The sequence below is a fragment of the Schistocerca cancellata genome, unplaced genomic scaffold (assembly GCF_023864275.1).
Source record: "Schistocerca cancellata isolate TAMUIC-IGC-003103 unplaced genomic scaffold, iqSchCanc2.1 HiC_scaffold_1151, whole genome shotgun sequence".
In the NCBI taxonomy this organism is placed as follows: domain Eukaryota; kingdom Metazoa; phylum Arthropoda; class Insecta; order Orthoptera; family Acrididae; genus Schistocerca; species Schistocerca cancellata.
In genome coordinates, this window is record NW_026047150.1 from 3,948,049 (window position 1) to 3,958,521 (window position 10,473).

The following is a 10,473-nucleotide window of genomic DNA, read 5'->3' on the forward strand; positions in this document are numbered from 1 at the left end:
GAGGACTGGCAGCCAGGTAACACGAGAAATTGTGTAAAGTGTTAATATGTAGTAAAAACCTAAGAAAATCTCCCGTTTCCGTCATTTACTATCGAATCGACATAACGCCAGATCGTCACAGTGGTCGCTTTTTTCTCTGAAACGGTTACATTTATCGTCTGCAAGCCCTTTTCGCGTGATGCGGTATGCAGACACAGTACAAGCAGCACACTAGAACACAGAATAAGAATCTACGTTGATGCAATCGGCCAGTAAGAAGAGCTACATTTCAAGTTTTAGTTATCGATTAATGAATTATTGGGCGGTTTGGTGCCTTGGACCAGACCGGGGACCTTAAGATTTTGCATGAACCGAGGACTGGCAGCCAGGTAACACGAGAAATTGTGTAAAGTGTTAATATGTAGTAAAAACCTAAGAAAATCTCCCGTTTCCGTCATTTACTATCGTATCGACATAACGCCAGATCGTCACAGTGGTCGCTTTTCTCTCTGAAACGGTTACATTTATCGTCTGCAAGCCCTTGTCGCGTGATGCGGTATGCAGACACAGTACAAGCAGCACACTAGAACACAGAATAAGAATCTACGTTGATGCAATCGGCCAGTAAGAAGAGCTACATTTCAAGTTTTAGTTATCGATTAATGAATTATTGGGCGGTTTGGTGCCTTGGACCAGACCGAGGACCTTAAGATTATGCATGAACCGAGGACTGGCAGCCAGGTAACACGAGAAATTGTGTAAAGTGTTAATATGTAGTAAAAACCTAAGAAAATCTCCCGTTTCCGTCATTTACTATCGAATCGACATAACGCCAGATCGTCACATTGGTCGCTTTTCTCTCTGAAACGGTTACATTTATCGTCTGCAAGCCCTTGTCGCGTGATGCGGTATGCAGACACAGTACAAGCAGCACACTAGAACACAGAATAAGAATCTACGTTGATGCAATCGGCCAGTAAGAAGAGCTACATTTCAAGTTTTAGTTATCGATTAATGAATTATTGGGCGGTTTGGTGCCTTGGACCAGACCGAGGACCTTAAGATTTTGCATGAACCGAGGACTGGCAGCCAGGTAACACGAGAAATTGTGTAAAGTGTTAATATGTAGTAAAAACCTAAGAAAATCTCCCGTTTCCGTCATTTACTATCGAATCGACATAACGCCAGATCGTCACATTGGTCGCTTTCCTCTCTGAAACGGTTACATTTATCGTCTGCAAGCCCTTGTCGCGTGATGCGGTATGCAGACACAGTACAAGCAGCACACTAGAACACAGAATAAGAATCTACGTTGATGCAATCGGCCAGTAAGAAGAGCTACATTTCAAGTTTTAGTTATCGATTAATGAATTATTGGGCGGTTTGGTGTCTTGGACCAGACCGAGGACCTTAAGATTTTGCATGAACCGAGGACTGGCAGCCAGGTAACACGAGAAATTGTGTAAAGTGTTAATATGTAGTAAAAACCTAAGAAAATCTCCCGTTTCCGTCATTTACTATCGAATCGACATAACGCCAGATCGTCACATTGGTCGCTTTTCTCTCTGAAACGGTTACATTTATCGTCTGCAAGCCCTTGTCGCGTGATGCGGTATGCAGACACAGTACAAGCAGCACACTAGAACACAGAATAAGAATCTACGTTGATGCAATCGGCCAGTAAGAAGAGCTACATTTCAAGTTTTAGTTATCGATTAATGAATTATTGGGCGGTTTGGTGCCTTGGACCAGACCGAGGACCTTAAGATTTTGCATGAACCGAGGACTGGCAGCCAGGTAACACGAGAAATTGTGTAAAGTGTTAATATGTAGTAAAAACCTAAGAAAATCTCCCGTTTCCGTCATTTACTATCGAATCGACATAACGCCAGATCGTCACATTGGTCGCTTTTCTCTCTGAAACAGTTACATTTATCGTCTGCAAGCCCTTGTCGCGTGATGCGATTTGCAGACACAGTACAAGCAGCACACTAGAACACAGAATAAGAATCTACGTTGATGCAATCGGCCAGTAAGAAGAGCTACATTTCAAGTTTTAGTTATCGATTAATGAATTATTGGGCGGTTTGGTGCCTTGGACCAGACCGAGGACCTTAAGATTTTGCATGAAACGAGGACTGGCAGCCAGGTAACACGAGAAATTGTGTAAAGTGTTAATATGTAGTAAAAACCTAAGAAAATCTCCCGTTTCCGTCATTTACTATCGAATCGACATAACGCCAGACCGTCACATTGGTCGCTTTTCTCTCTGAAACGGTTACATTTATCGTCTGCAAGCCCTTGTCGCGTGATGCGGTATGCAGACACAGTACAAGCAGCACACTAGAACACAGAATAAGAATCTACGTTGATGCAATCGGCCAGTAAGAAGAGCTACATTTCAAGTTTTAGTTATCGATTAATGAATTATTGGGCGGTTTGGTGCCTTGGACCAGACCGAGGACCTTAAGATTTTGCATGAACCGTGGACTGGCAGCCAGGTAACACGAGAAATTGTGTAAAGTGTTAATATGTAGTAAAAACCTAAGAAAATCTCCCGTTTCCGTCATTTACTATCGAATCGACATAACGCCAGATCGTCACATTGGTCGCTTTTCTCTCTGAAACGGTTACATTTATCGTCTGCAAGCCCTTTTCGCGTGATGCGGTATGCAGACACAGTACAAGCAGCACACTAGAACACAGAATAAGAATCTACGTTGATGCAATCGGCCAGTAAGAAGAGCTACATTTCAAGTTTTAGTTATCGATTAATGAATTATTGGGCGGTTTGGTGCCTTGGACCAGACCGAGGACCTTAAGATTTTGCATGAACCGAGGACTGGCAGCCAGGTAACACGAGAAATTGTGTAAAGTGTTAATATGTAGTAAAAACCTAAGATGATCTCCCGTTTCCGTCATTTACTATCGAATCGACATAACGCCAGATCGTCACATTGGTCGCTTTTCTCTCTGAAACGGTTACATTTATCGTCTGCAAGCCCTTGTCGCGTGATGCGGTATGCAGACACAGTACAAGCAGCACACTAGAACACAGAATAAAAATCTACGTTGATGCAGTCGGCCAGTAAGAAGAGCTACATTTCAAGTTTTAGTTATCGATTAATGAATTATTGGGCGGTTTGGTGCCTTGGACCAGACCGAGGACCTTAAGATTTTGCATGAACCGAGGACTGGCAGCCAGGTAACACGAGAAATTGTGTAAAGTGTTAATATGTAGTAAAAACCTAAGAAAATCTCCCGTTTCCGTCATTTACTATCGAATCGACATAACGCCAGATCGTCACAGTGGTCGCTTTTCTCTCTGAAACGGTTACATTCATCGTCTGCAAGCCCTTGTCGCGTGATGCGGTATGCAGAGTCACTACAAGCGGCATAGTAGAACACTGAAGAAGCATCTAAGTTTATGCAATCGCCCAGTAAGAAGAGCTACATTTCAAGTTTTAGTTATCGATTAATGAATTATTGGGCGGTTTGGTGCCTTGGACCAGACCGAGGACCTTAAGATTTTGCATGAACCGAGGACTGGCAGCCAGGTAACACGAGAAATTGTGTAAAGTGTTAATATGTAGTAAAAACCTAAGAAAATCTCCCGTTTCCGTCATTTACTATCGTATCGACATAACGCCAGATCGTCACAGTGGTCGCTTTTCTCTCTGAAACGGTTACATTTATCGTCTGCAAGCCCTTGTCGCGTGATGCGGTATGCAGAGTCACTACAAGCGGCATAGTAGAACACTGAAGAAGCATCTAAGTTTATGCAATCGCCCAGTAAGAAGAGCTACATTTCAAGTTTTAGTTATCGATTAATGAATTATTGGCGGTTTGGTGCCTTGGACCAGACCGAGGACCTTAAGATATTGCATGAACCGAGGACTGGCAGCCAGGTAACACGAGAAATTGTGTAAAGTGTTAATATGTAGTAAAAACCTAAGAAAATCTCCCGTTTCCGTCATTTACTATCGAATCGACATAACGCCAGATCGTCACATTGGTCGCTTTTCTCTCTGAAACGGTTACGTTTATCGTCTGCAAGCCCTTGTCGCGTGATGCGATATGCAGACACAGTACAAGCAGCACACTAGAACACAGAATAAGAATCTACGTTGATGCAATCGGCCAGTAAGAAGAGCTACATTTCAAGTTTTAGTTATCGATTAATGAATTACTGGGCGGTTTGGTGCCTTGGACCAGACCGAGGACCTTAAGATTTTGCATGAACCGAGGACTGGCAGCCAGGTAACACGAGAAATTGTGTAAAGTGTTAATATGTAGTAAAAACCTAAGAAAATCTCCCGTTTCCGTCATTTACTATCGAATCGACATAACGCCAGATCGTCACATTGGTCGCTTTACTCTCTGAAACGGTTACATTTATCGTCTGCAAGCCCTTGTCGCGTGATGCGGTATGCAGACACAGTACAAGCAGCACACTAGAACACAGAATAAGAATCTACGTTGATGCAATCGGCCAGGAAGGAGAGCTACATTTCAAGTTTAAGTATCGATTAATGAATTATTGGGCGGTTTGGTGCCTTGGACCAGACCGAGGACCTTAAGATTTTGCATGAACCGAGGACTGGCAGCCAGGTAACACGAGAAATTGTGTAAAGTGTTAAAATGTAGTAAAAACATATGAAAATCTCTCGTTTCCGTCATTTACTATCGAATCGACATAACGCCAGATAGTCACATTGGTCGCTTTTCTCTCTGAAACGGTTACATTTATCGTCTGCAAGCCCTTGTCGCGTGATGCGGTATGCAGACACAGTACAAGCAGCACACTAGAACACAGAATAAGAATCTACGTTGATGCAATCGGCCAGGAAGAAGAGCTACATTTCAAGTTTTAGTTATCGATTAATGAATTATTGGGCGGTTTGGTGCCTTGGACCAGACCGAGGACCTTAAGATTTTGCATGAACCGAGGACTGGCAGCCAGGTAACACGAGAAATTGTGTAAAGTGTTAATATGTAGTAAAAACCTAAGAAAATCTCCCGTTTCCGTCATTTACTATCGAATCGACATAACGCCAGATCGTCACATTGGTCGCTTTTCTCTCTGAAACGGTTACATTTATCGTCTGCAAGCCCTTGTCGCGTGATGCGGTATGCAGACACAGTACAAGCAGCACACTAGAACACAGAATAAGAATCTACGTTGATGCAATCGGCCAGAAAGAAGAGCTACATTTCAAGTTTTAGTTATCGATTAATGAATTATTGGGCGGTTTGGTGCCTTGGACCAGACCGAGGACCTTAAGATTTTGCATGAACCGAGGACTGGCAGCCAGGTAACACGAGAAATTGTGTAAAGTGTTAATATGTAGTAAAAACCTAAGAAAATCTCCCGTTTCCGTCATTTACTATCGAATCGACATAACGCCAGATCGTCACAGTGGTCGCTTTTCTCTCTGAAACGGTTACATTTATCGTCTGCAAGCCCTTGTCGCGTGATGCGGTATGCAGAGTCACTACAAGCGGCATAGTAGAACACTGAAGAAGCATCTAAGTTTATGCAATCGCCCAGTAAGAGGAGCTACATTTCAAGTTTTAGTTATCGATTAATGAATTATTGGGCGGTTTGGTGCCTTGGACCAGACCGAGGACCTAAAGATTTTGCATGAACCGAGGACTGGCAGCCAGGTAACACGAGAAATTGTGTAAAGTGTTAATATGTAGTAAAAACCTAAGAAAATCTCCCGTTTCCGTCATTTACTATCGAATCGACATAACGCCAGATCGTCACAGTGGTCGCTTTTCTCTCTGAAACGGTTACATTTATCGTCTGCAAGCCCTTGTCGCGTGATGCGGTATGCAGAGTCACTACAAGCGGCACAGTAGAACACTGAAGAAGCATCTAAGTTTATGCAATCGGCCAGTAAGAAGAGCTACATTTCAAGTTTTAGTTATCGATTAATGAATTATTGGGCGGTTTGGTGCCTTGGTCCAGACCGAGGACCTTAAGATTTTGCATGAACCGAGGACTGGCAGCCAGGTAACACGAGAAATCGTGTAAAGTGTTAAAATGTAGTAAAAACCTAAGAAAATCTCCCGTTTCCGTCATTTACTATCGAATCGACATAACGCCAGATAGTCACATTGGTCGCTTTTCTCTCTGAAACGGTTACATTTATCGTCAGCAAGCCCTTGTCGCGTGATGCGGTATGCAGACACAGTACAAGCAGCACACTAGAACACAGAATAAGAATCTACGTTGATGCACTGGCCAGGTAGAAGAGCTACATTTCAAGTTTTAGTTATCGATTAATGAATTATTGGGCGGTTTGGTGCCTTGGACCAGACCGAGGACCTTAAGATTTTGCATGAACCGAGGACTGGCAGCCAGGTAACACGAGAAATTGTGTAAAGTGTTAATATGTAGTAAAAACCTAAGAAAATCTCCCGTTTCCGTCATTTACTATCGTATCGACATAACGCCAGATCGTCACAGTGGTCGCTTTTCTCTCTGAAACGGTTACATTTATCGTCTGCAAGCCCTTGTCGCGTGATGCGGTATGCAGAGTCACTACAAGCGGCATAGTAGAACACAGAAGAAGCATCTAAGTTTATGCAATCGCCCAGTAAGAAGAGCTACATTTCAAGTTTTAGTTATCGATTAATGAATTATTGGGCGGTTTGCTGCCTTGGACCAGACCGAGGACCTTAAGATTTTGCATGAACCGAGGACTGGCAGCCAGGTAACACGAGAAATTGTGTAAAGTGTTAATATGTAGTAAAAACCTAAGAAAATCTCCCGTTTCCGTCATTTACTATCGAATCGACATAACGCCAGATCGTCACAGTGGTCGCTTTTCTCTCTGAAACGGTTACATTTATCGTCTGCAAGCCCTTGTCACGTGATGCGGTATGCAGAGTCACTACAAGCGGCATAGTGGAACACTGAAGAAGCATCTAAGTTTATGCAATCGCCCAGTAAGAAGAGCTACATTTCAAGTTTTAGTTATCGATTAATGAATTATTGGGCGGTTTGGTGCCTTGGACCAGACCGAGGACCTTAAGATTTTGCATGAACCGAGGACTGGCAGCCAGGTAACACGAGAAATTGTGTAAAGTGTTAATATGTAGTAAAAACCTAAGAAAATCTCCCGTTTCCGTCATTTACTATCGAATCGACATAACGCCAGATCGTCACATTGGTCGCTTTTCTCTCTGAAACGGTTACATTTATCGTCTGCAAGCCCTTGTCGCGTGATGCGGTATGCAGACACAGTACAAGCAGCACACTAGAACACAGAATAAGAATCTACGTTGATGCAATCGGCCAGGAAGAAGAGCTACATTTAAGGTTTTAGTTATCAATTAATGAATTATTGGGCGGTTTGGTGCCTTGGACCAGACCGAGGACCTTAAGATTTTGCATGAACCGAGGAATGGCAGCCAGGTAACACGAGAAATTGTGTAAAGTGTTAATATGTAGTAAAAACCTAAGAAAATCTCCCGTTTCCGTCAATTACTATCGAATCGACATAACGCCAGATCGTCACAGTGGTCGCTTTTCTCTCTGAAACGGTTACATTTATCGTCTGCAAGCCCTTGTCGCGTGATGCGGTATGCAGAGTCACTACAAGCGGCATAGTAGAACACTGAAGAAGCATCTAAGTTTATGCAATCGCCCAGTAAGAAGCGCTACATTTCAAGTATTAGTTATCGATTAATGAATTATTGGGCGGTTTGGTGCCTTGGACCAGACCGAGGACCTTAAGATTTTGCATGAAACGAGGACTGGCAGCCAGGTAACACGAGAAATTGTGTAAAGTGTTAATATGTAGTAAAAACCTAAGAAAATCTCCCGTTTCCGTCAATTACTATCGAATCGACATAACGCCAGATCGTCACAGTGGTCGCTTTTCTCTCAGAAACGGTTACATTTATCGTCTGCAAGCCCTTGTCGCGTGATGCGGTATGCAGACACAGTACAAGCAGCACACTAGAACACAGAATAAGAATCTACGTTGATGCAATCGGCCAGTAAGAAGAGCTACATTTCAAGTTTTAGTTATCGATTAATGAATTATTGGGCGGTTTGGTGCCTTGGACCAGAACGAGGACCTTAAGATTTTGCATGAACCGAGGACTGGCAGCCAGGTAACACGAGAAATTGTGTAAAGTGTTAATATGTATTAAAAACCTAAGAAAATCTCCCGTTTCCGTCAATTACTATCGAATCGACATAACGCCAGATCGTCACAGTGGTCGCTTTTCTCTCTGAAACGGTTACATTTATCGTCTGCAAGCCCTTGTCGCGTGATGCGGTATGCAGAGTCACTACAAGCGGCATAGTAGAACACTGAAGAAGCATCTAAGTTTATGCAATCGCCCAGTAAGAAGCGCTACATTTCAAGTATTAGTTATCGATTAATTAATTATTGGGCGGTTTGGTGCCTTGGACCAGACCGAGGACCTTAAGATTTTGCATGAAACGAGGACTGGCAGCCAGGTAACACGAGAAATTGTGTAAAGTGTTAATATGTAGTAAAAAACTAAGAAAATCTCCCGTTTCCGTCATTTACTATCGAATCGACATAATGCCAGATCGTCACAGTGGTCGCTTTTCTCTCTGAAACGGTTACATTTATCGTCTGCAAGCCCTTGTCGCGTGATGCGGTATGCAGACACAGTACAAGCAGCACACTAGAACACAGAATAAGAATCTACGTTGATGCAATCGGCCAGTAAGAAGAGCTACATTTCAAGCTTTAGTTATCGATTAATGAATTATTGGGCGGTTTGGTGCCTTGGACCAGACCGAGGACCTTAAGATTTTGCATGAACCGAGGACTGGCAGCCAGGTAACACGAGAAATTGTGTAAAGTGTTAATATGTAGTAAAAACCTAAGAAAATCTCCCGTTTCCGTCATTTACTATCGAATCGACATAACGCCAGATCGTCACATTGGTCGCTTTTCTCTCTGAAACGGTTACATTTATCGTCTGCAAGCCCTTGTCGCGTGATGCGGTATGCAGACACAGTACAAGCAGCACACTAGAACACAGAATAAGAATCTACGTTGATGCAATCGGCCAGTAAGAAGAGCTACATTTCAAGTTTTAGTTATCGATTAATGATTTATTGGGCGGTTTGGTGCCTTGGACCAGACCGAGGACCTTAAGATTTTGCATGAACCGAGGACTGGCAGCCAGGTAACACGAGAAATTGTGTAAAGTGTTAATATGTAGTAAAAACCTAAGAAAATCTCCCGTTTCCGTCATTTACTATCGAATCGACATAACGCCAGATCGTCACAGTGGTCGCTTTTCTCTCTGAAACGGTTACATTTATCGTGTGCAAGCCCTTGTCGCGTGATGCGGTATGCAGAGTCACTACAAGCGGCATAGTAGAACACAGAATAAGAATCTACGTTGATGCAATCGACCAGTAAGAAGAGCTACATTTCAAGATTTAGTTATCGATTAATGAATTATTGGGCGGTTTGGTGCCTTGGACCAGACCGAGGACCTTAAGATTGTGCATGAACCGAGGACTGGCAGCCAGGTAACACGAGAAATTGCGTAAAGTGTTAATATGTAGTAAAAACCTAAGAAAATCTCCCGTTTCCGTCATTTACTATCGAATCGACATAACGCCAGATCGTCACAGTGGTCGCTTTTCTCTCTGAAACGGTTACATTTATCGTCTGCAAGCCCTTGTCGCGTGATGCGGTATGCAGACACAGTACAAGCGGCATAGTAGAACACAGAATAAGAATCTACGTTGATGCAATCGGCCAGGAAGAAGAGCTACATTTCAAGTTTTAGTTATCGATTAATGAATTATTGGGCGGTTTGGTGCTTTGGACCAGACCGAGGACCTTAAGATTTTGCATGAACCGAGGACTGGCAGCCAGGTAACACGAGAATTCTGTAAAGTGTTAATATGTAGTAAAAACCTAAGAAAATCTCCCGTTTCCGTCATTTACTATCGAATCGACATAACGCCAGATCGTCACATTGGTCGCTTTTTTCTCTGAAACGGTTACATTTATCGTCTGCGAGCCCTTGTCGCGTGATGCGGTATGCAGAGTCACTACAAGCGGCATAGTAGAACACAGAATAAGAATCTACGTTGATGCAATCTGCCAGTAAGAAGAGCTACATTTCAAGTTTTAGTTATCGATTAATCAATTATTGGGCGGTTTGGTGCCTTGAACCAGACCGAGGACCTTAAGATTTTGCATGAACCGAGGACTGGCAGCCAGGTAACACGAGAAATTGTGTAAAGTGTTAATATGTAGTAAAAACCTAAGAAAATCTCCCGTTTCCGTCATTTACTATCGAATCGACATAACGCCAGATCGTCACAGTGGTCGCTTTTCTCTCTGAAACGGTTACATTTATCGTCTGCAAGCCCTTGTCGCGTGATGCGGTATGCAGAGTCACTACAAGCGGCATAGTAGAACACAGAATAAGAATCTACGTTGATGCAATCGGCCAGTAAGAAGAGCTACATTT